The sequence below is a fragment of the Carlito syrichta genome, unplaced genomic scaffold, assembly GCF_000164805.1.
Source record: "Carlito syrichta isolate Samal-C Ts95f unplaced genomic scaffold, Tarsius_syrichta-2.0.1 Scaffold303709, whole genome shotgun sequence".
NCBI lineage: Eukaryota > Metazoa > Chordata > Mammalia > Primates > Tarsiidae > Carlito > Carlito syrichta.
The window spans coordinates 273,343-299,955 of record NW_007247805.1 but is presented as its reverse complement, the minus strand read 5'-3'; the positions used below and the strand labels follow the sequence as shown (position 1 = coordinate 299,955).

At 46.0% G+C, this 26,613-nt stretch overlaps 1 protein-coding gene and 1 pseudogene across 1 annotated transcript in view; one reads left to right on the top strand and one right to left on the bottom strand.

Annotated features, from left to right (window-relative positions):
• The window catches only part of EDARADD (EDAR associated death domain), a 75,531-nt gene that overhangs the window by 20,007 nt on the left and 28,911 nt on the right, over nucleotides 1-26,613 (bottom strand). The gene's annotated exons all lie outside the window — the stretch shown is intronic.
• Nucleotides 574-26,613, top strand: LOC103261470 (annotated as a pseudogene).

Sequence of the window (26,613 nt, the reverse complement as noted above, 5' to 3'; positions counted from 1 at the left end):
TCAGGGTCTCACTCTGTCACCCCGGCGGGAGTGCAGTGGCACAATCGTGGCTCACTTCTGGGCTCAGGTGATCCTCCTGCCTCAGCCTCCCGAGTAACCTGAGACTACAGGCACGCCACCACACCCTGCTAATTTTTTGATAAATGCATACATTTTTTGGGTAGAGATGAGGTCTTGCTATGTTGCCCAGGGTGACCTCAAACTCCTGGGCTCCAGCAAGCCTCTCACCTCGGCATCCCAAAATCTGGGATGACAGACACAAGCTGCCGTGCCCAGCCAGATGAGCAAGTTTGGAGGTGGCGATACATGAGAAGACGAGGTCAGGCTCCCTCACGATGAACCTGAGGTGCCTGAGTGGTCAGTGGGAGGGCCAGGGCAGGAGACGGCGCTTTGGATGTTGACGTGAGCATGGAGGAGATGACTGGCAGCGGAGGGTAAGGCATGAGCTTACACCTCGAGGAGGACCCGACACCTACACTTTGGTGGCAGGGAAAGGGATGAAAGAGGAAAGAGGCGAATGCGGTCAGGGGGAGAAAAGAAAAGAAAGCGAAAACAACAGAAGTTGCAGGCGACATGGGCTCTGCGACCGGCAGGACACCAGATGGGGTGAGGGGGTGAGCAGTGATTCTGAAAGTAGTGCTAACAGAATGAAGGAGCTGGAAGCCCTGACACTAGCTGGGTGGTGGGGCCATGGAGGCGGCCAGGGACGCGGGTGGCTGCGTCAGCCGCCCTCCTCTCCAGCCCTGCCATCTGCTTAATCTCTCTTATCTGGAAGGCCTCAACTGAGGGTGGCACTTCCTCTAGGAAGCCTTCCTTAAAGCCCCCCAGGCTGGGTTCTGGGCCCTGGGTGTTTTCATAACACCCGAGGACTGCTGTTTTCTCTGGCTTGGAGTTTCTTTCTTCTGCACTTGGCCGAGGACTAGAGGCAAAGGACCTGTCTGGGCTGTCCCGTGGAAATTAGCCCGTGTCCGAGACAGAGGGAATCTCAGAGATCTGTGGAAGGGAGGAAGGTGGGAGGGAGGGGGGAAGAGGACTCTGATAGAGAATGGAATCTGCGTTTTTCCAGACCAGGGTGTGGGCTGCCGTTCTTCACGGTGTTCTCCTTATCCTTCCCCTTCTAGTTCTCTTCTGGTGTCACCCGTATTCCTGTCTAATGCGTCACTGCCAAGCACCTGAGTGCTCGAGTTGCGCACCGGTTGTGGGTCTATGCCAAACCTCAGCTCTATGTGAATACACTCTACCTGTCTTGTTCCGTTTTTTTTTTTTTTATCTTATTCATAATTTTAGAGACAGGCTGATGTGCAGTGGCACAATCATGGCTCATCACAGCCTCTACTTCCTGGGCTCAGGCGATCCTTCTGCCTCAGCCTCCTGCGTGGCAGGGACTACAGGCATGCGCCACCATGCCTAACTAGTTTTTATTTTTTGCAGAGATGGGTCTTACTATGTTGCCCAGCCTGGCCTTGACGTCCTGGCTGCGAGCGATCCTCCCGCCTCGAGCCTCCCAAAGTGTTGAGATTACAGCTGTGGGCCACCATGCCTGGCCCCAGTCCTGTTCTAAGTGGCAGAAGGTCATCTGTGTCATCTAATCTCAGCTGGGTCCCAGCTGCTCCCTGGTCATTCTTGGGTCTCCCTCTCATTGTCGTCCTCCATACCCTACAGGGTCCTTCTCCAAACCTTTCTACTCTGCGGAGGGCTGCATCCCCATTGGTGCCCCTTATCCCCCGAGACCTAGACTGGACCAGCGGAGCTCTCCCCTCTGGATCTTCTCTGGATCTGCCCTCCTTCATCTCCCTCTTCATCCCCGTCTCCAAAGAGATGGTGTCTTTTCATCTTCTCTTGCTCCTTGTAGGATGGTTCTGTGCAAACCTTTTTTTTGTGGCACAGGGGGTAGGACTCCCCTTCTATCCCCTCCCTCGCATGTTCATCTCTGCCACACCAAGGGCTCCCTCCCCAGGACGTGAAGCATATATCAAGCCTCCCCTGTCCTAAGCCAACCTCAAAACCAAGCCCCCATGTCACTCCCCTTCTCTCTTCCAGGCTCGTTTCTCCCAGGCTCCTCTATGACTGAGGCCGTGGGATACTTGCTGAGTGCCAGGCATGGGACCTGCGATGGGGTTGGTCACTCCAGCCTCAAACGCTTGGAGGTTAAGAACTACCATCGCACAAATGACAAAACACTAGAGATTTCATCCGGGTCCTTCGCTCTGAGGGAAGCTCCGGTATAAAGTGCTGGTTTGGACGAGAACGGTTTCTGAGTGAGGACAGCCATGCGTGCTGAAGGCAAGGGTGTTATGCAAGAAATCAGCTCGTCAAAACTGTGGGTGCCAAGTGAACCAAGGAATTAAAAATGCATTTTATGCAAACTCTTACAGAGGCCAGGCATGATGGCTCTCACCTGTAATCCCAGCCCTTTGGGAGGCTGAGGCGAGAGGATTTAAGCCTGAGAGTTCAAGACCAGCCTGGGCAACACAGTAAGACCTCATCTCTACCCAAAAAAAAAAAAAAAAAATTAGCCAGGCCTGTTGGCACCTAGAGTCCAAGAGTAGAGGCAATGTCGAGAGGCTGAGGGAGAAGGTTGGCCTGAGATCAAGGCTGCAGTGAGCCGTGATGGTGCCACTGCACTCCAGCCTGGGTGACGAAGTGAGACCTCAGCTCAAAAAAAAAAAAAACCCAAACCAAAACCAAAACCAAACAAAAAACAGAGCAGAAGAGTAGAAGGGAGGAAGACTTGGAGTGACTTTTTTTTTTTCTTTTTTTGAGTTGGAGTCTCACCCTGTCACCCAGGCTAGAGTGCAGGGGCACAATCATGGCCACCGCAGCGTTGACCTGCTGGGCTCAGGCAATCCTTCTGCCTCAGTCTTCCAAGCTGGAACTACAGGCTTGCGCCACCATTCGGCTATTTTAAAAAATTTATTGTAGAAAGGAGGTCTCACCAAGTTGCCCAGGCTGGTCTCAAACCCGTGGGCTCAGGCAATCCTCTTGCCTCCACCTCTCAAAGTGCTGGGATTACAGGCGTGAGCCACTGCCCCCGGCCTGGAGTGACTTTTAAAGTGGCTTAAAACACTTCCTTTAGGGAGGAGGAAAGGAATCCCAGCATTTACAATAAATCAGCAGCATCAAGCTGCTAGTTTACTGTCCTTTCCCTTCCTTTTAAAACTTCTATCCAATTACCATATATACCTGAATATAAGGGTAAGACATTTTGAAAATGATCCTTGAGGAAAAAGGGAATTTCCTTAAGTCCAAGTTCTTATAAATTCTCTTCCCTTGTGGGACACTCTTTGACATTTCACTACTTTGAACAACAAAGATACTGTTTGTGGAAAACACATGGGATGTCACTAAACTGGGGAGGAGGAGAAGAAGGCAAACCAACTTAACATCTATTTAGTGATTTTTTTTTCTGGGAGGTGTGATTTCAAAATAGCAATACAAATAAAGTGGTTATATTGTGGCTACAATAAAGTGGTTACACTGTGGTTATACTGTGTGCAAATACACTCATACAGGATTATTATTATTATTATTATTATGTGCCACCTAGACTGGCCTTGAACTTGGGCTCAAGTGATCCTCCCATCTCAGCCTCCCAAGTATCTGGGACTACAGGTGCAAGCCACCTTGCCAACTCCCACAGGATACATTTTTTTATTTTTTTGAGTCGGAGTCTCACTCTGTCACCCAGACTGGGGTGCAGTGGCTGCTCCCGGCCACCGCAGCCTCGACCTGCTGGGCTCCGGCGATCCTTCCGCCTCAGTCTTCCAATTAGCCGGAAGTACAGGCACACCATCACGTCCGGCTAATTTTTTAATTTATTGTAGAGATGAGGTCTCGCCAAGTTGCCCAGGCGGGTCTCGAACCCGCAGGCTCAGGCAATCCACTCACCTCAGCCTCCCAAAGTGCGGGATTACAGGCTGAGCCACCGAGCCCGGCCAGGATAAATTTTTGAAACAAAAACAAACCCTGCACAGTGCTATGCAAATGGCTTGGGATAGAATTTCTGGAGACAGCATCACCCAATGGTTCCAAAGTGCTCTATTTCACTAACTCATACACATTACAATGGCTGTTACTAAAAAACAAAAAACCCAGACAAACAGAAATCCAGCAAATAACAAGAATTGGCGAGGATTGAAGAAATTGCAACCTGTTGGTCGAAATGTAAGATGGTACAGGACTGAACTAAAGTTACCCTCCAGGAGACTTTGCTTCATATTGCCCTATTTCTCAGCTCTTTTTACCTCCTGTCCAAGAAAACAGAGGGTGGTTCCTCAAATAATTAAAAATAGAATTACTGGTGGGGCATGATAGCTCATGTCTTTAATTCCAGTACTTTGGGAGGCCGAGATGGGAGAATTGCTTGAGCCCAGGTGTTCCAGACCAGCCTGAGTAGCATAGCGAGACCCTATCTCTACAAAAAATTTTAAAAAACAGTTGTGTGTGGTGGCATGCACCTGCAGTTCCAGCTACTTGGGAGGCTGAGGCTGAGAAAAAGGATTGCCTGAGCCCCGGGGGTCAAGGCTGTGGTGACCCATGGTTTGCACTTCAGCCTGGGCAACAGACACACACAAAAATAAAAATAAAAACAACATTACCATATGATCCAAAAATTCCACTTCTGCATATACCCACAATCATTGAGAGCAGGGTTTTGAAAACATAATTACACACCCCTGTTCGTAGTGGCATTATTCACAAAAACTAAAAGGTGGAAGCAATCTGAGTATCCATCAATGGATAAGTGGATTTTTAAAAATGTGGTATGTACATGAAATGGAGCATTATTTAACCTTAAAAAGAAGGAAACTTGGGACACATGCTACCACACGGTTGAACCTTAAGGACACCAGACTAAGTAAAATAATCCAGTCATGGAAGGACAAACACTGTGTGACCCCCACTCACATGAGCTACCTAGAGTTGTCCAATCCATGCAGATAGAAGGTAGAATGGTGGCTGCCCGGGGAGAGGGGGAGGAGCGAATGGAGAATTATTGTTGAAGGGGTGCAAGAGTTTCTGTTTGGGAAGAAGAAAAAGTTCTGGAAATGGACGCTGGGGAGGGCCGCGCAACAATGTCAATGTACTTAATGCCGCCAACTATACATTTTAAGATGGTTAAAATGGTAACTTTTATGTTATATGTATTTCACAATTAAACAACAGCAACAACAAATATGCTCTCTAAAACAACACGGCCAGCAGGGAAGGTGCCATGATCTGCAGAGCTGTGTGCCTGGCTGACATGACGTGAACACCGTGTCAAAGATGTCAGAGAAATGCCATGGGAGTAACATCTATAAAATGGGAGAAAAGGAAAAAAATGCAGCTTCTTGAAATTAGACTCATCTATAACAGTAGATACGTGTGTGCAAGTTAACTTAACAGCTTAAATCATACATGCATGCATTGGATAGTTTGACTTTCTTCCTGAAACTCAATGCTAACCTTCTCAGCTCTGGCTGGGAAGAGATTCCCCTTTAATTCATGGGGTAAGGGGCCCGGACATGGGTTGTTTTAAAATATCTCCCTAGGAAGTGTTAAGGTACTCAGGGTTGAACAACCATGTTTTATATTCATGTAGGCTTAAGAAAACCCCCACTTTGTAAAATCTTCTTACTGTGAGTACAAGGAATTACTTTGTATTTGGGAAAAATGTGTTAACTGCTGCCAGGAATTCTTTGAACAGAAAGTTGGCTAAGTTACATGAATTTTACACTTTGGCGAGTTTATAAACTGATATTCAGGTGCCATTTCTGCTTAGGGAGCTGAAAGGTCTGGGTACTAAGGAATTGTTGCCTCTAAAGATTTATACTTGAGACTTCACACCACGCTCCAAGCGGCAAAAACTCACACCCTGATCACAGATCACACCCTGGACCCAGATCACACCCTGGGAAAAGCTCTCAACTCAGAGCTGAATGTGTTAGTCCATGTGGGGATGGACCAGAAACATTGACAGATTGATGGGGGAAGTCCGGTCAAATAAAATGTATGGGAGGGCATGGGGGCTCATGCCTGTAATCCCAGCACTTTGGAAGGCAGAGGCCAGAGGATTGCCTGAGCCCATGGGTTTAAGACCAGCCTGGGCAACACGGCAAGACCTCGTCTCTACAGTAAATCAAAAAATGAGCTGGGCGTGGTGGAGCATGCCTGTAGTTCCAGCTGCTTGGAAGGCTGAGGCGGAAGAATCGCCTGAGCCCAGCAGGTTGAGGCTGCGGTGGCTGTGAGTGTGCCACTGCACTCCAGCCTGGGTGACAGAGTAAGACTCCAACTCAAAAATAAAACACACAGGAGGCCATTGATTTGGACCGAGCTCCTGAACTTGGCCCAATAGACCAATCCAAAATGGAATCACTCATGCTAAGGCTCCATGTCACCATCTTGAAACCTAAACTGTTTCCTTGTAAAATCTGAGAAATCAGGAGCAAGATGATAGCTGCATCTCCAAAGAGGTCAGTTTTCCAAACACAAAACCAAACCTAGGAGATTCACAGAAACCAATCAAATGGGACCTAGTCAATCTGAGCTGGCATAAAGAAGTTCCCTTTGCTTTAATCCATAGAAGGAAAGTAGCCCGATGTCACCTGATGTGAACCCATCCACTTATGGCACTACACTGTTTCCTCATTCTTGCTCAAGTCGCCTTACAAAAACTAACTATTCTGCCACATCCAGTGGATCTCCTGTCTCTCTCTTTTTTTTTTTTTTTTTGAGTCAGAGTCTCACTCTGTTGCCCAGACTGGAGTGCAGTGGCCGCTCCCAGCCACCGCAGCCTCGACCTGCTGGGCTCCAGTGATCCTTCCGCCTCAGCCTTCCAAGCAGCTGGAACTACAGGCACGTGCTACCACGCCCGGCTGATTTTTGATTGATTGTAGAGATGAGGTCTCGCCAAGTTGCCCAGGCGGGTCTCGAACCCGCGGGCTCAGGCCATCCACTCACCTCAGCTTCCCAAGGCGCGGGATTACAGGCTGAGCCACCGAGCCTGGCTCTCCTATCTCTTTTAAGGACTAGATGCAGCCCGGTTCACAATTCGCTAATAAAAGCCAATTACAATTTTAAAACGTAATTTATTGAAATTTTGTTTTTTGACAACGCCCCCCGGTACCTCGGGGCAAGTTTTCTGTGGGATGTGCTTTTCAGAACTGTCTAGCTTGGTCTTGAAATGTCGATGCTTAGCGAAGGAGTGACGAGTTCATCTTTATTATTTTCCTAACCACGGGAAGGCTAACTGAATGGGAAGGCACGTCACAGGTCAGTTAGGCTGATGTAGCCAAAGTCTGGATGGAAAACACAGTAAAGACCAACACCAAGTTGTCACTGCCCACCTGGTGGTGGAAACCTAACTTACAGGCAAAGAGCCTGAGAAGAAATGCCCTTCCTCGCCGCGCTACCACCCCCGCCCACCCCCATGCTTAGGACTTACACACTTAAGGTACCAGTTCAGTTAAATTATTATTATTATTATTATTTTGAGTTGGAGTCTCACTCTGTCGCCCAGGCTGAAGTGCAGTGGAGTGATCACAATTCACTGCAGACTCGATCTCCTGGGCTCAGGCGATCCTTCTGTCTCAGCTTCCAGAGTAGCTGGGACTATAGGCATGTGCCACCACACCCAGCTCATTTTTTTTGGTAATGAAGTCTCACTATGTTGCCCAGGCTGGTCTCGAACTCCAGGGCTCAAGCAACCCTCCCACCTTGGCCTTCCAAAGTGCTGGGATGATGGCATGAACCACTGTGCCCAGCCAGAGCATGGATTTAGACCGTTCAAAACTTTCTCATGTCATATGGTTACTGAAATCAAGTGGCTTTCTGTGGGAAGAATTCTCCAAAGTGCTGGGATTATAGGCATGAGCTACTGTGCCCAGTCAGAGTATGGATTTAGACTGTTCCAATCTTTCTCATGTCACATGGCTAGTGAAACTCGAGTGGCTTTCTGTGGGAAGAATTCTCAAGACAGACCTGGTATCTGTGTAGCCCTTCTGACCACGATTATCAATGATCTACTCCTAAATATCAGTACCAGACTGTGAATCTCCTTTTTGGGTTTTGCCAAAAAGCCGATATATACTCAGTTCTTCTTCTGCAAATTAGTTATTATAAGATTCATGTAGACATATATCTATTTAAGTGGAAGTATACTCCAGAAACTGGTTTTTAGACATGTATTTAATTCAGGATACACTTATTGAGCACCTACTCCTAGTAAGTGACCATTCTATGTCCTGGGATAAAGAGACAGAAACCTGCTGCCTCAAGGTTATAAAGCAGTGATGAAACAAAGACATATGTATAAATATTGACATCACAAGAGTCATGTGCTCAATGGCCTTGAAAACATGATTTTAAGTGCCTGAGTGTATAAAGCATGGAATGCTCAATGGCCTTGAAAACATGATTTTAAGTGCCTGAGTGTATAAAGCATGGAAATCGATTGATTGATTGGTTAACTGATTGAATTGGGGTCTCACTCTGTCACCCAGACTGGAGTGCAGTGGCACAATCATGGCTCACCACAGCCTCCATCCACTTCTTGGGTTCAGGTGATCCTTCCACTTCAGCCTCCCGAGTAGCTGGGACTATGGGTGTTAACATGTGTTAAAAAGACACAGACACGAATGTTAAAATGTGAACAAGATAAGGACAGAAAGCCAAGGAGCACAAGGGTGGGCAGGAGTTCAAGTGAGACCTGAGGGAACAGGGACCGTTTCTTTGAGGATGAAAGGGCTAAATACGGAAAAGTGAACACTTGAAATAAATGCTAAGGAACTTTAGGAGGAGAGCAAACCTGTGGGTTTGTGCCCATTGAGGTCTTTCTTCTCTTCAGCGAGTTTTCTATCCAATGACAAGGAAGACCTGCTCCTTGTGGAGTTGAAGCAGGGGTCAAAGACTTAGTCACTGTTCTGCAACTTTGAGGCCAGGCCTGCTCAGGTGTAATTTCATACCTTTGCAATGGTTTCAAAGATGAAAGATACCGGGGTTTTCCCTGGGTGTATGAAGTATCACTGATTACTATTCAGAAATATCACAGAGTATTTTACAGGAGATTATGGTTTGTACATGCAAATACAAGTAGACCGCGGGGATATGGATATTACAGAGAGGAAGGGAGTTTTTGCTTATATCTGTTTCATTCACAAATCCCAGGCTGTATGAGAAGAGATGCTAGAACAAAGATTAATCAAAGGCTGCGTGATGATGAAACATATTCATAGACTCCTCGTGGGGTCTATAATCTCCCTGTGGTGCATAATTTTACGCTAGCTGAAGGGAGACCACTTGGTTCCAAGTGTCAATATATGAAAAATGTACTGCATCTAAATACTATCTAAATCTCTGGATGATTTATTCTATTACTTTTTTCTTTAATTTGAAAAAACAATACAGCAAACACACAAAAAGGAAAAATGGCTCAAAATCATGGTTGTGTGTTTTTAAAAACAAAAAGGGATGCGAAAATATTTTTCTCTCAATCCTACCTCACTCCGAGGTTTCCGGTCACAAACTGGGTACATCCTTTTCGAGTCCTCAGCCATGGCCACACTCACAACCCACGCAGAGATATTTTGAGCACCAAATCACATTCATCTACAGTTTGCTTTATCTCCTTTTTAAAGGTTTAAGAATATTACATAGCATTCAATATACCATAATTTATTCAACCAGCTCTCACCAAGGGGCATGAGATTTATCTGCAATTCTTCTCTATTTTGAATGCCACATTGTGTATGTTGTACTCTGTGACAATTTTGCTAGGATCGAGTCGTTAAAGTGAGGTTGTAGACAAATGAGTTAATAGATGTCAGCAAGTAATTTCCATAAAGTTGTATCAATTCACATTCTCAACTGTGTGTAAGGATGGTTACACCCTGACACCTACACCAACCAAAAGTCTAAATGAAGTTCGAACCCACTTGTGAAATTCTAAGGCATTAAAGTCAATACAGCAGCCAGCATGGTGGCTCATGCCTGTAATACCAGCAATTTGGGAGGCCAAGACAGGAAGATCACTTGAGGCCAGGAATTCGAGACTAACCTGGGTAACATAGCGAGACCCCTTCTCTACAAAACTTAGCCAGGCGTGGTGGCGCATGTCTGTAGTCCTAGCTACTTGGGAGGCTGAGACAGGGGATCACTGAAGCACAGGAGTTCGAAGCTGCAGTGAGCTATGACTGTGTCACTGCACTCCAGCCTAGGTGACAGAGCAAGACACTATCTCAAAAATATTTGAAAATTTAAAAGCTAAAAATGCAATAGAGTACTGCATGGTAATGAGGGGAGAAGCCATTAAACAATAAGAACTGATAAAATAAAGAGCTGTCCCATTTAATTATTAATAAACAAACTTCTCTCATGCTCTTCTTAGGGAGCTAACTACTAAATGCCAGAGAACAGGCATTTTTGCCCTTTGGCTTGAATATGTCTTGCCACAAATAATTTCTTTTGACCTGGTCCAAAAGCAGAAATAAGTCAAAGCCATGGACTTTCACAAACCATATCAAAACAGAGAACTGTGAATTTTCTTTAAAAATTTCATCTTTGGCATGCTTCATTATAGGAAAAAAGTACTCAAGGCCCTGAAATGATAACTGAGATCGGGTAGCATGAATGTGTAGGGAATAACGGCTTACACTTCACGACTTTACAGAACGACATGCTCATCACCCCGATCTGAGCACTGTACACTGTATGTTCCAAAACATCACTATGAACCCTGTAAATATGTGCAATTATTATTTGTCAATTTGAAAATGAAAAAAATAACTTCAGTGCAGACATAAACACAGCAAATTCTAAAACAAAACAATAAAACAGAGAATGCAGGTGGTCCTGGTTCACCCAAGCCTAGGGCTTGGCAAAGGCAGGCCCTACAAACATCAGCAAGAGTATCACCAACATGCCTGACCAGAGTATAAGGCTGGGTCAGGGGGAGGCCAGAAGGGTTAACATATTATGATTCAAGGGACGAGAGGAGGCCGGGTGAGGTGGCTCACGCCTGTAATCCCAGGACTTTGGGAGACCAAGGAAGGAGGATTCCTTGAGGCCAGGAGGTCGAGATCAGCGCGGGCAACGTTGCAAGAAACACCCCCTCCCTTGCAATTCCACAAAAAAGTAAAATTAGCCAGGCATGGTGGCACACGCCTGTGGTCACAGCTACTTGGGAAGCTCATGTGAGCCCAGGAGCTGAAGGCTCCAGGGAGCTATGATCACACTATTGGATTCCAGCCTGAGTGACAGAGTGAGATTCTGTCTCTAAAAGAAAAGAAGGGCTGAGTGGCAAGTGTTGAAAGCCACACATAAGTGCAGAAGGAGTGAGGAGAGGGAAAGAAAGAAAAGAGGAAGGCTGGGGTCGGAGAGGGGAACTTCAGAGTCTGAGGCGGAGGGTTTGTTCCTAGGGATCGCACGGTCTGAGGCGTGACCATTCCCGTGGGTGGCACGAGCACCAATTTAGCCCAGGAAACATGGCAAGACCACAGCCTGCGATAAATAAGTTCAGTCTAGAAAAAGTGAGATGACCCATCTTGAGGAAGTTAAATACCAATGGGAGAGAGAATCAGATCGTCATGTTTGGACACAACCATCCAGGGTTATCTAACAACAGGAGGAGTAGTTCTGTGGCTTGAATTGACCCTTGCCAAGTTCACCTGGTATTACTCAACTTACTTGGAGCTTTCTGGTGGGTAGGGAGTGAGTCTATCTTAACACAGGGTCCTCGGTCACCCCACTAGAGCTCAGCTAGCCAGCTCTATGGACGCACAGGTGATTTCTATTCCAGTAAAACTGACGCCTTGAGAGCCCTTCTCCCTTCTCTGAATGCCCAGACAGTTCTGTGTCAAGAGCCTTTTCATGGTCTGTTTCCAGAAAGTGCCGTCTGCTTGGATTGCTAGCCAGTAGCTAGAATTCTGAAGTGAGCCTCTTTTGAAAGAGTTAAAAATGCCAAGTATGAGCCAGGCCTGGTGGCTCATGCCTATCATCCCAGCACCTTGGGAGGCTGAGGCGGGAGGATTGCTGGAGCCCAGGAGTTCAAGATCGGCCTGGGCAACATCGGCCTGGGCAACATGTTAAGACCCCATCTCTACCAAAAAAAAAAAAGGTTAAAAAAATGCCAAGTATGTGCTCTAGGGAAAGTTTTCTAGTTTTACCTGGTAACACTGGTTTCTCATTCTAGAAACTTCCCATCGGGGTGAAGTAAGGATTTACCAAGTAAACCAGAATGATCTGATTTTCCCTTGGAGGGAAAAAAAAAAAAAAACCAAAGCCCTCACCAATCTATTCAACAGATCTTGTTGGCGCTTGAAAGGATTGTTGCATATCAGGAGGAGCAGGCAGGGGCCTGCCAAGCTGACTCAAACAGATACCATCTACAGCAAGCACAGGTCGGTCCTGTCCCTGTTATTATAATGTTCATAATTGCTTCGGGTTTGCAGATCCTCTGGTGGGCTGGCGGCTCTTCCAAGGCAATGAGGCTGTCGAGTGGGATTCTGCCCACTGCCTCTCCATTCAATTTACAGAAAGGGGCAATGCTTCCAGTTACCAGTTTTGTGCCAATAGTTTTTACCTGTGCTATTCTGCCAGGGTGATATCATTTGGAACTTTGGAAAAGTCTAAAAATCTCGCTAGGTTCTGGCAAAGTAAAAGGCCCCGCAGCAAGTACCAACACCAACTGTTACCAACTCAGAAATACGGGGCCTTCTGGGGTTCAGTGGGTTGGGGGTGGAGCCAGACCAGGCTCCGGGTTCAACGCTCCCCCTCATCGACGGACCCAGGTTCCCTCCTCGGCAAAACCAGGAGGCTGAACAAGGTGACTTCAAGGTTCCCTTCAGCTTTGAGACTCAAGTTGTCAAACTGGGAGCCTAGGCCCCAAGCGCACTTTCTAAATAGTCAGGATTAGCAACATGGAGTCACCCCTCTGCTTTAGATGGCACCAAGCCTAGGAGATAAGGCATGGCAGTCGGGGCCCTGGCCTCAGAGTGGCAGGGTGTGCGTGGGAGCTGGGAGGGAAGAGGGAATCCAGCATTTCGAAAGAAAGATGGTATGTGAGAGGTCCAAGTGGCCAGGTGTTGTGCCTCACACCTGTAATCCCAGAAATTTAGAGGGTTGAGGCAGGAGGATCGCTGGAGCCCAGGAGTTCGACACCAGCCTGGGCAACATAGTGAGATCACATCTTTACAAAAAATCAAAAAGTTAGTCATGTGTGGTGGTGCACACCTGTAGTCCCAGCTACTCGGGAGGCTGAGGCAGAAGGATTGACTGAACCCAGGAGGTCGAGGCTATAGTGAGCCATGATTGCACCTTTGCACTACAGTCCAGTGAGACTCTGACTCAACGAAAAAAGAAAAGAGGGGTCAAAGACACAGGGGAAGGTTTTTGTAGACACAAACTCTACAACCTTGGAAATGTAAGACTTCTGTTTCCTTGGTGAATAAACAAGACACAAAATTAGTCACAATTTATTAGGAGGCTACTGTAGCATCAATCATTAAGTAAGATAGTTTTCTGGCTTATAACAGACTGAACACTTCTGTCTTGGCCACCATGCTGTATTTTCTGTGATACTGCCAAGACACCAACACACTTGGATGCATGCAGCTTAAAAACTGTGTGTGTGTGTGTGTGTGTGTGTGTGTGTGTGTGCGTGTGTGTGTGTCCTCTGCCTTCTATTTGTTCTGGAGAACGTAATGTAGAACTTCATTTTTTGAGAGACATGTTGAACATCTGAGAACTCAGTCGCAGTCATGTGTCACTTAACAGCGGGGATACATCCTGAGAAATATGTCACTGGGCAATTTCATCATTGTGTGAACATCATGGAGTGTCTTTGCACAAACCTAGGTGGTATAGCCTACTGCAAGCCTAGGCTACATGGTACAGCCTATTGTTCCTAGCATGTGACTACACGGAACACAGTTGGCAATTGTAGCACAGTGGGAGGAATATATCTAAACACAGAAAAGGCACAGTAAAAACACAATGCCATAATCTTAAGCGTTCTATAGGTAGTCTGTGGTTGACTGAAAAGTTGTTATCCAGTACATGACTATAATTATTGGTAGGTTTTCCACAGACATAACAGCACCTTTGGTAATTTTTTTTTTTTTTTGAGTTGGAGTCTCACTCTGTCACCCAGATTGGAGTGCAGTGGCTGCTCCCGGCCACCGCAGCCTCAACCTGCTGGGCTCCGGCGATCCTTCCGCCTCAGCCTTCCACGTAGCTGGAGCTACAGGTGTGCACTACCATGCCCGGCTAATTTTTTAATTTATTGTAGAGCTGAGGTCTTGCCAAGTTGCCCAGATGGGTCTCAAACCCGCGGGCTCAGGCAATCCACTCACCTCGGCCTCCCAAGGCGCGGGATTACAGACTGAGCCACCGAGCCCGGCTACCTTTGGTAATTTTTTAAAAACTTGGTAGCATTTATCACTAGGAATGGATTGTGAGTGCTTTTAGCTTGCTTAGTGGAACAACAAATTGGCACTTAGGTCTTAAATAAGACTTCAGTGTAGCCCAAGGAAATATATAGCCTTGGGAGTGGGGCACAGAGACTCACACTCAGACATTCACCAAAGCAGTAAGTAGAACAGCCAAATAATTGAAGCCATTTCAAATTTCCCTAATAGGGAAACTCTTAAGTTACCCCATAGCATAGGCTGTCATAAAACATCCTATAAGAGCGTGCGAGATCAAACGTTTTTAGTGTCTTAAGAGTTCAGATTGGGCCTAAGCAGAAGTCAGTGGTATAGACAAGTTCCACAGAGAGGCGCCAGATAAATTCCAAAGGAAGTCAAGAGGAGATCAGAAGTGGTGGTATGACCCCTGTCTCACGTACCAGCTTGAGCTTCAGCTTATATAGGAGAAAGAGGTTTGTTGGAAGGGATTTGTGGATGAACTGAAAGCTGGGCTGCTTCCCTGCCTCTGGCTCTAAGGAGAAATAGAGGTGCTCTCTGCTCACCCGAGTCAGTGGGGAGATGAGGGTGGGCTTCAAGATCACTACAAGGGGGTGATTGTCAGCAGGGGGACACCAGCCTCTGACTTTCCGGCAGGTGCCTATGGGTAGGCCTAATCTTTCTGCCACTGGGAGACCTAACCAGTGGGTGCAAAGACGTTCCAGAGAGGAGCTGTTCTGGTGGTGGAATGAGGGGGCATGTTTTCCACGGGCCCAAGTGCACCAGAGCCTTCTGGAAAGCACATAAACCTAGCTCAGGTAAGAGGGGTGCAGTGTACCTCTGGGAGAGATGGAGTCTAGGCTGGCTGTTGGGGCAGATGTTCGAGACTCGCCTGGGCAGGGAGACCTCATCTCTACAATAAATCAAAAAATCAGGCGAGTGTGGTAGCGCATGCCTGTAATTCTGGCTACTTGGAAGGCTGAGGCGGAAGGATCGCCGGAGCCCAGCAGGTCGAGGCTGCGGTGGCCGGGAGTGGTCACTGCACTCCAGTCTGGGCGACAGAGTGAGACTCCAACTCAAAAAAAAATTTAAAAAAAAAAATTCAGCTGGGAGTGCATTGCCCCTATCAGGCAATAGTTCGGTGACTGAATTCTCATCTCTGGGGAAGAGGGGGAGAACCAGGTGCACCTGCCCCACTTTGGGGTCTTAAGACTTCACATTAAGCCTGAGCGGAAGGGGAGAGAAGCTTTGAGCTGGACGAGGGAGGTAAGGACTCCGTCGACTTCATTTCATGTAAGTTTAATATTAACCAGGTATTTACTGAGCACCTACTGTGTGCTAGGAGATCGGGATTATTACACCTGTTTTACCAAGGAGGAAGCTGACTGAGAGAGGTTAGGAGCTAACTCAAGGTGACACAGCTAAGTGGAAGAAGCTGAGCAGGTCTGTCTAGCTCCAGAGGCCGTGGGGACACATGGTACAGCATCAATAAGCTTGCACTCTGGACTTGACACTACTACTCAGTAGTTATATGACCATAAACAAATTATTTACCCTCTCTGCGCGTTGGTGTACAATCTGTAAATTGGGCATATTAATGGTAAATCTTGCATAGGATCATTTTGAAAATTAAATGAGTTAACATGGGTAAGTCCTTAGAACAGCACTTGGCCTTAAGACTTTTCATTATTGCCAGGCACAGCGGCTCACACCTATAATCCCAGGTCTTTGGGAGGCCAGGTTGAGAGGATTGCTTGAGCCCAGGAGTTTCAGTCCAGCCTAGGCTATACAGTGAGACCCGTCTCTACAAAAAAATCAAAAAATTAGCTGGGCGTGATGGCGCATGCCTGTAGTCCCAGCCACTTAAGAGGCTTAGGTAGAAGAAGTGCCTGAGCCCAGGAGATCAAGGCTGTGGTGAGCCATGATCATGCCACTGCACTCTAGCCTGGGCGATAGTGAGATCCCAAATTAAAAAAAAAAAGTGGCCAGGCACGGTGGCTCACACCTGTAATCCCAGCACTTTGGGAGGCAGAGGCAGGAGAATAGCTTGAGTCCAGGAATTCCAGACCAGTCTGGGCAACATAGTGAAACCTTGTCTCTACAAAAAATAAAAAAAGTATCCAGGCAGGGTGGCACGTGCCTGTAGACCCAGCGACTTAGCATGCTGATGTACAAGGATCGCCTGGGCCCAGGAGGTCGAGGTTGCCATGATCATGGCACTGCACTCCAGCCTGGGCAACAGTGAGACCCTGACTCCAAAAAATTTTAATTTTGATTATTATTCTTTGATTACATCAAATTAACTTTTTATGCAAAAAGCTTATGAATACTGCAGCAAATGAAGAAAGCTAGACGTTACATTGTCTATCTAGTGTGATTACAACTAGACAAAAAAAAATTACACCCATGCAAAGGGAAAAAAAGGAAAAATCATACTTCCCTCATCTTCCTTTTCATTCCTGTTGTTGTTATTATTGTTATTATTATTAATAATTTTAGAGACAGGGTCTTGCTTTGTTACCCAGGCTAGAGTGCAGTGGCATCATCATAGCTCACTGCAGCCTCCAACTCCTGGGTTCAAGCGGTTCTCCTACCTCAGCCTCTTGAGTAGCTGGGATTACAAGTGTGTGCCACCATGCCAGGCCCTTATCTTTCAATAAGCTCGTTACTTTTGTTATAATGGAAAAGGAGTTACATTTAACATCCTTAAACAAATAAGAAGGCCAGGCGCAGTGGCTCACGCCTATAATCCCAGCACTTTGGGAGGCCAATGAGAGGACTGCTTGAGCCTACAGGTTCGAGACCCGCCCGGGCAACTTTTGAGACCTCATTTCTACAATAAATCGAAAAATTAGCCAGGTGTGATGGCACATGCCTATGGTTCCAGCTACTTGGAAGGCTGAGGCAGAAGGATCGCCTGAGCCTAGCAGGTTGAGGCTGAGGAAGCCATGGGTGTGCCACTGCACTCCAGCCTGGGTGGCAGAGTGACACTCTGACTCAAAAACAGCAACAACAACAACAAAACAGGTAAGAAGTCCCTATTGTCTAAGGCTTCGTAATTTGGCAAAGGATAGGCAAACATATACAGTCATATCCCAGATGGGGAGTAGAACAAAAAGAATGTATAGGAAAAGACATAAGTAAGACCTCCACAGTCAGACGAAGTGACAAAGCCACTCGTGAGAGGTGAGGTTGGTTGGAAAAACTCCAGCGCTCTCAGAGAAGAATATAAACAGTCAGGGTGTATTTTCTGATAGATATTAATACACAATACCCTGGATCAAGGCATTATGTATTTATCCATCCATTCCACTAGTTAAATGCCTACTAAGTGTCAGATTCCAAGATACATGATGCCGTATAATCAGCACCAAAGTGCTGCATGCTGTTGGGCATTGAATTGTGTCCTCCCGAAAATCCATATGTTGGGGTTCCAGCCCCCAGGACCTCAGAATGGAAGCTCATTTGGAGATAGGGTCTTTATACAGGTAATCAAGTTACAGGGAGGTCATTAGAATGGGCTCTAATCCAACATGACCACCATCCTCATAAAACAGGGAAATCTGGAGACACGCACACAGGGAGAACTCCACAAGGAGACAAAGGCAGAAATAAGGGTGATGCCCCACAAGTCAAGGAACACCAAGGATGGCCAGCAGACCACCAGAAGCCAGGAGAGGGGCCAGAACAGACTCTCCCTCTCACCCTCAAGGGAGCCAACCCTGCTGATACCTTGATCTTGGACTCCAGAGTTGAAAGACGATAAATCTCTGTTGTTTGAGCCTACAAGTCTGAGGTACATAGTTACGGCAGCCCAGGCAAACTAAGACACATGTGCTATGCTAATGGCATCTGAAAATAGTAACAACAACAAAAATCTCTGGGCCTCTGTTTTTGTATCTGCAAGGTAAGAAAGCTGGACCAAATAATGCAACTCCTTCTACTTCTGATGTCCTGTATGTCTGCACAATCTCTGCACCAGAAAAGCACACTCGTTAGGTAAAGGACAAATCTAAGATAGCCCAACACTATATTTGGGTAATACATGACACCAGCATTTCCCAAAGTGCGTTCCTGGAGAAAGGGTTTTGGAGGTGGAGGGGTCAATGCTGCGAACACCAGTGTGTTCCTTTACCCTCAGGATGTGTGGTCTAACCTAACCTTCCTCTCTCTGTCTGCCCTGCACGTTTAAGAAATGTCAATGCACAGAGCCTACTCCAGACCACATAAGCCAGAATCTCTAGGGCACAGGGCTCAGGCACCCAAAATCTGTAGGAGTTCTTCAAGTTATTTTAATGTGCAGTCAGGGTCCAGAACCACTGGTGTATGCAGTTCAGATGGGTGCTAAAAATTTTTGGCAAGAAAATTTAGATGTTTTCTCTGGGTCACTAGTAGGAGCTTTCCATGGTTTTTCCAATCTGTCCTCAAGGATTATTTTGTTTGTCTGCTTTTGAAGAGACGAGGTCTCACTATGTTGCCTAGGCTGATCTCAAACTTCTAGGCTCAAGCAATCCTCCTGCCTGAGTCTCCCCAAATGCTGGGATTCCAGGCATAAGCCACCACATCCGGTCAGTCCTTAAGGATATTCATTTCTCCCTATAGTGCTTGTCACAAGGTGACCAGTGAAGTCAGCTGCCCCTGCCCTTCACCAGGGCCAGTGTTCGAAGTAGCTTCCATGTGCAAAATGCCGTGCCAGGCTCAAGGGTTAGCCAAAACTGGCAGAAGGAGATGCAAGTGGAGGGTAAGAGGTACATTTGTAACTAATCTCACAATCATTTCAACCGTAGGTTTTATGCTAACATACAATGAAATTATTCCTATATTGACCCTGCTATGGAATAGGTGACTTGAACCCACAGCCAGACATGTATCCCTCCAATTCAATGGGTTTATTTTGGGGAAAAGAGTGGGTACATCAGAATCAATCAACTATGAGGCTTTCATTTTTATTTTTACATGGGCTCTTGCTATATTGCCCAATTGTCCAGGCTGGTCTCAAACTCCTGGGCTCAAGCAGTCCTTCCACTTCAGCCTCCCAAGTAGCTGGGATCATAGGCTCACACCATCAAACTCGGCTCCTATGAGGCTTTTAAAAACCACTCACAGCCGGGCTCGGTGGTTCAGCCTATAATCCCACGCTTTGGGAGGCTGAGGTGAGTGGATTGCCTGAGCCCGCGGGTTCGAGACTCGCCTGGGCAACTTGGTGAGGCTTCATCTCTACAATAAATAAAAAAATTAGCCAGGCGTGGTAGCGCACACCTGTAGTTCCAGCTACTTGGAAGGCTGAGGCGGAACGATCGCCGGAGCCCAGCAGGTCAAGGCTGCGGGGGCCGGGAGCGGCCACTGCACTCCAGTCTGGGCGACAGGGTGAGACTCCAGCTCAAAAAAAAAACACCACTCAGGGCCGGGCTTGGAAGCTCAGCCTGTAATCCCAACACTTTGGGAGGCCGAGATGAGAGAATTACCTGAAACTGTGGGTTCAAGACCAGCCTGGGCAACTTGGCAAAACCTCTCCTCTACAACAAACAAAAAATTAGCTGGTTGTGGTAGCACGTGCCAGTAGTTATGACTTGGAAGGCTGAGGAAGGATCACCGGAGCACAGCAGGTTGACACTGGGGTGGCTGTGAGTGTGTCATTGAACTCTAGCCTGGCTGACAGAGTGAGACTCCAACTCAAAAAAAAAAAAAAATAAAATAAAATAAGAAAAACCACTCCAGCTCAAAAAATAAAAATAACCACTCCCTCCCTGAGGACATTAGCTGGGGGCGGGGAGGTGGTTGGGGAGGGAGTAAAAAGGAAAGTTGAGAAGACCTGCTTGAGCAGCTCTGGAAGCTCAGAGCTCCTGCAGCCTGGTCCTACTTCCTTTCCTCTACCTCGCCTGTCTGTTCTCAACGATGGCTATGTGGCCAGCTAATGCCTCTTCTCTCTCCACCTTCCCAAGTAACGGGACTCACCCAGCAGAGGACAGAGTCTTGAAAAACTCTGCAGAGCACAGGCCTGGGGTGCCCGTGCCCGATGAGCTCCTGCCATGTGCCTTGAGTTGCATTTGTTCCCCGTGCAAGTCTCGCCAGCTCAGCTCGGCTGCAGGTTCCTGTAGCGGGGAGGAACTGGCCTGGCGCATCCTCTGCAAACCACTCTGCTCATACCACCGCCTGCACAGCGGAAGAGGCAAGGCTGCATGCACTCGAGTTAGCATGAGGCTGCTGACTTCTGGGATCCCCGTGTCTTTAATTTTACTGCTTCAACACTTTAAATATAACATTTGTCCTGATACCTTGAACACAGCAGAGTTTGTTCCTATCCGATCAAAAAGGCTGTTCCTCTCCCCTGCCTCCGTTTTTTCTGAAGCATCTATTACCATTAGGAATGCTCTGCACTGTACTAATCCATTCCTGGTTAGGCTTATTTATTCATTACACATCCATAAGGCACGAAGGATGAGATTGATACTATTTCAAGAGCTTCAAAAACATTAACTCCCTTCATCAACACAACAGCCCTCTGAAGCAGAGACTGCTGACACCCTGTCATTAATTCTCCCGATTGATTTCCAGATGGGGAAATGGAAAGGTTTGGGTAGCCTGCCCAAGGTTGGGTAGCCTGCCCAAGGTCACAGAGATTCTGCCCTATGTGAGCTGGTGCCAGCCCTGGTGACCTCCCCACCCTGCTATAACTCTCCTCGCCTGCTGGAATGCCACCTCCTGACAGAGATACCATCTTTTGTTCACCACCATGTTCCCAGTACTCTGAGCAGCACCCGGAACCACCTGACTACTGTCTGCGCAAATTCTCACCCACACGCTTCACGGTGGGTGCACTCCTATCCCCCCCCACGCCTCTGGGGAACAAAGATGACCACGACAGGCTCTCTGCCCCTAAAAGAGCTCACAGTCTAGTGCTGGGCTTTTCCGACCTCCTTGACCACAATCTACAGAAAAGAAACGTGACACTGTTTTGCAAAAGTGTTTTTTTTTTTAAAGTACAATTGAAGCAAAAAAATTTGCAAAAATAATCCTGTTTTAGGACAGCATTTGACACATTTTCTATTTTATTCCATTGCATTCTACTAATTTCATGGGTAGAAAGGCTGGTCAAGACCTAGGAAATTTTTATGACTTTCTAACCTACGTCATCTGCTGAAGTTTGAAAGATACTGAACTACAGGAGAGGATGAGGAGATCAAAGCCTTGCAAAGGGCTGTAAGAGAAGTATATGTAAAAGGGGGAGGCAGAAGAGGTCTTGGGGGGGGGGGGGACAAGACCTCAGGGTCTTTGTTTAAATAATGGCAGCAGGGATAGTTCATTCTTCTAAGGTAAAAAGGAACTTTAGTCTTCCTAGGAAGCATTTATATATAAATGTACACATATATTTTAAGATACAAGTGTTTTCAACTGATACTTGATAACAGGGTAGAAAAAAACCCGGTAATAATGACTCATGATTTCCCACTTCCCAGAAGTTTCCACTCAGGGACTTAGACCTGTCAATCCTGAGAGCGCTCTTTAGGTCGTGTTGCTCTCAGTGATTGGCTCCAACCGTGTGGGACTGCTGAGAAGAGGGAAAGCCATATGGTGGCGCTCAGGGAACCTGGCGACAGGGGACCTGGCTGCCATCTTTGTTCTTTTGGAACATGCACAGATGGTTTAACTCTTCCACATTTCTTCATATATAAAGTAGAGGTAACACCTTACTTCCCGATTGTTGAGGGCATCAGATATGGGCATACAGATTTGTGAAGACTGTAATGTGCCTGACAAATATATAAAAAACCATATTAATTACCAGTTTAACGTTCTTTTTCCTTTAAATTCCCCTCTCCTTCCCCGTGACCTTTAACCCATGGCAAAGATCACAGCTATAGTTTGCTCCTCCTTCCTGTCCAGTTCATCCTCAGATGTAGAAAACAGTCCATTAAAAAACTGATTATAGGCTATGCATGCCTGTTATCCCAGCCCAGGAAGTTGAGACTGCAGTGAGTCAAGAATGTGCCACTGCACTCCAGCCGGGACGACAGAGTGAGACCCCCAACTCAAAAAAAAAAGTTGATTATGGTCCAACTAAAGCAATGCCACAAAAAGAATAAATAGAATATATATTGAAGAAAGAAATAAAACTGAGTTTGCTCACAGATAACACAATGGTGTAGAAAATCTGAAATATCTGACAAATAACTCCTGGAACTAATAAGTGATTATGGCAGGATTACAGGATACAAGATGAATACAGAAAGTCAATTCCTTTCCTACAGTGGAATTTGAAATTTAAAACACAACACCCATCTATATTAACTCCCACCCCAGAAATGAAATCTCACAAAATATATAAGTGATCTATATGCGGAAAACAATAATACTCTGATGAAAGAAATCAAAGAACAATATACAGGCATACCCCAGAGATACTATGAGTTCAGTTCCAGACCACTGCATAAAGTAACTCTCACAATAAAGCAAGTGACGTGAATTTTTTGGTTTCTCTGTCCATATAAAAGTTATGTTTATATTATACTGTAGTCTATTAAGTGTGCAACAGCATTATGTATTTAAAAAGTACATGCCTTAATTAAAAATACTTTGTTGCTAAGCATGCTAATGACCATCTGAGCCTTCAGCAAGTTTTCATCTTTTTGTATTAGCAGGTCTTGCCTTGATGTTGATGGCTGCTGACTGCTCAGGATGATGGTCATTGAGGGTTGGGGAGGTTGTGGCCATTTCTCTTCCTTGTTTTTTTTTTATTTTGTGTAGAGATAGGGATCTCGCTATGTTGCCCAGGCTGGTCTCAAACTCCTGGCCTCAAGTGATCCTCCCACCTCAACCTCCCAAAGTGCTGAGATGACAGGTATGAGCCACTGCTCCCTGGACCAATTTCTTTTTTTTTTTTTTTTGAGTTGGAGCCTCACTCTGTCGCCCAAACTGGAGTGCAGTGGCACGCTCCCTGCCACCGCAGCCTGGGCTCCGGTGATCCTTCCACTTCAGTCTTCCAAGAAGCTGGCACTACAGGTGCGCACTCCCACACCCGGCTAATATTTTGATTTATTGTAGAGATGAGGTCTCGCCAAGTTGCCCAGGCGGATCTCGAACCTGCGGGCTCAGGCAATTCACTCACCTCAGCCTTCCAAAGCGTGGGATTACAGGCTGAGCCACTGAGCCCGGCTCCAATTTCTTAAAATAAGACAACAATGAAGTTTCCCACATCCACTGACTCTTTCTTTCACAAAAGATTTCTCTGTAGCATGTGATGCTGTTTGATAGCATTTTACTCACATTAGAACTTCTTTCAAAATTGGAGTCAAGCCTCTCATTCTGCTGCTACTATATCAACTACATTTATGTAGTCATCTAAATCCTTTGTTGTCACTTCAACCATGTTCATGGCATCTCCACCAAGAGTAGATTCCATCTCAAGATACCATTTTCTTTGCTCACCCATGAGATGTAACTTCTCATCCATTCAAATTTTACTATAGATTGCAGCAAAAAATTCAGTCACATCTTGAGGCTCCACTTCTAACTCGTTTTCTTGCTGTTGCCACCACATCAGCAGTCCTTTCCTCCACTGAAGTTCTGAATCCCTCGAAGTCATCCCGGAGGGCTGGAATCAGTTTCTTCCAAACTCCTGTTAGTGTTGATACTTTGACCTCCCACGAATCATGGATATTCTTAAGGGCATCTAGAATGGTGAATCCTTTCCATAAAGGTTGCTATGGACTTTGCCCAGATCCATTCAAAGAATTACTACCTAATGGCAGCTGCAGCCTTACAGTATGTATTTCTTAAAAAGAAGGACTTAAAAGTCAAAGTGACTCTCTGGTCCATGGGCTGCTGTGTCAATGCATGTTCTGTTGCTTATTAACAGAATACCAGAAACTGGGTAATTTATAAAGAAAAGTTCTGCATGTAAGGAAATCCAAAGTCAAGGGGCGGCACGTGGTGAGGGCCTTATTGCGGAGGAAACTCTTCAGAGTCCCAAGGCAGCACATCACAGGACAAGGGGCTGAGTGTGTTAGCCCTGTTCTTTCTTCCTTTTCTTACACGGCCACCAGTTCCCCTCCCATGATAACTCATTCATCCGTTAGTCCATGAGTGGACTCATTCATTCGTGAGGGTAGAACGCTCACGATCCAATCACCTCTTAATACTGCCACACTGGGGATTCAATTTCAACATGAGTTTTGGAGGGGACAAATATTCAAACCATAGCAGCTGCAGGATGGGTGCCATGCCGGCAGGCATGAAAACAACATCCATTTCCTTGTACATCTCCATCAGAGCTCTTCAGTGTCCAGGTGCTTTGTCAATGAGCAGTAATATTTTTTTTTTTTTTTGCTAGTTTTAAAATGTCTACTTTATTCCATGTAATACATAACCAGATATCATTTACATCTGAGGAAGAGGTGGCCCATGAGACCGATCTATAGTAAAACACTCTAAGAAATGTAGTCGAATTTTATACATTTCCAGGTAACCCTAGACAAGTATACAGTAGTAATACCTGTATTTCTACAGGTATTACTACATTTTACATAAGATAAAAGGGAAGTATTAATAAACTTTAGAAAGTAGTAAATTCACCTGTCCCTTAAAATGTGGGTATGCAATTGTTACAACGCCATAGTAAATATTTTACAAAATGTAATTTTATTTTCTGTTACTCTGCTGTGACACTGGGCATAACATTTTCACAAGGCTTTTTTGGGACTACAATCAATGACTACCAATACACAATAGTGGTCCAACTCTCTAAATAACAATCACTAGACAAACTGGACCCCCTCTCACATATGCACACATCTGCATGGAGAAGTACTAAAGTTTTAGATTCGGACTTGTGTACTTTATTTCCCCTTTCTATAGTGTAAAGAAATGACACGCACCTTCATTTGCCAAAAGCAATGCTTGTATTCTGGCAGCAACATGCTACTTCTAGTACATAGTAAAGTGAATGCCAGAACTACAAAGGCAAGAGGTGTAAGTGAACTTTTATTTGGGAAGGGAAGTTGTCAACTTAAAACAGCAGCAAATGAAGAGTGGTAAGGAAACTCCCTGTATCTGCAAATGTATATACACAACCTCCAGAATACGTGATATCAGAGGCATTTCAACTTGTGACCCCCCAGCCCAGAAATGTCAAATGCTTTTCCATTCAATCTAATACTTCTGGATTCCGCTGAAAAGGAATATATTAAGAGCATGGAAAAGTTGCTTACTGAAAGGAAACCCCTGAAGAATAAGGGAAGGAATGCAGAAATTAAGAAGTTATGTAGGACATTCTTTAAACTGTAATTAACTACATTTTCCTGTCTTCACAGTAATACAAAACACAGTCACTTGCAGAACTGGTTCTGATGACTTAAACACCAGATACATTTTTAGTCCTCTACATAAGGGTTTGGGAGTGACTTATGTTTATATGAAAGGAAGCTGTTAATACTTTTCTGCAGCAGTAACCGCACACCAGAAAGGCCAAGACAAATACAAATCAAGGAATGGAGTTTTCCCAAAGCTGCAGTGCGAAAAGATGATCAACAGTTGATTCCATACACATGAGTGGGCTCTTTGCTCTAAGAAATCCAAGTGGAATAAGGAATGTGTAAAAATAAAGATGTGTAAAAAGGTTTCTTGACGGGAAGAAGGATGACACCCTGTATGCATTTCGTTTTCGGCCTCTTCTGCTGCATCACGTTTTTCTCCCGCACCGTCTGATGTCCACAGTGTTAGGTAGTTTCCAAGCAACTGCACTGATGAGGGCACTGAGCTGTCCAACAAGGAGTGCAGCCTGCTCTTGGTGGCCTACAAGAACGTGGCCGGGGACCGCAGGTCTGCCTGGAAGGTCATATCGAGCAGAAAACCGACACCTCCGACAAGGTGCTGCCGATGAAGGACTATCCCGGAGAAAGTGGAGTCGGAGCTGAGCTCCATCTGCACCATGGTCCTGGAATTGTTGGATAAGTACTTAATAGCCCATGCAACTCATCCAGAGAGTAAGGTCTTCTATCTGAACATGAAGGAAGATTACCTTCTGTGCCTTGCTGCAGATGCATGTGGTGATGATCTAAAACGAATGATAGGTAATTCCCAAGGAACTTAACAAGAAGCCTTTGAGATAAGCAAGAAAGAGATGCAACCCACACATCCAATTCGCCTGGGGCTGGCTCTTAACTTTTCTGTATTTTCCTATGAGATCCTTAATGACCCAGCGCTGGCCTGCATACTGCCTGCTCAGCCAGCTTGA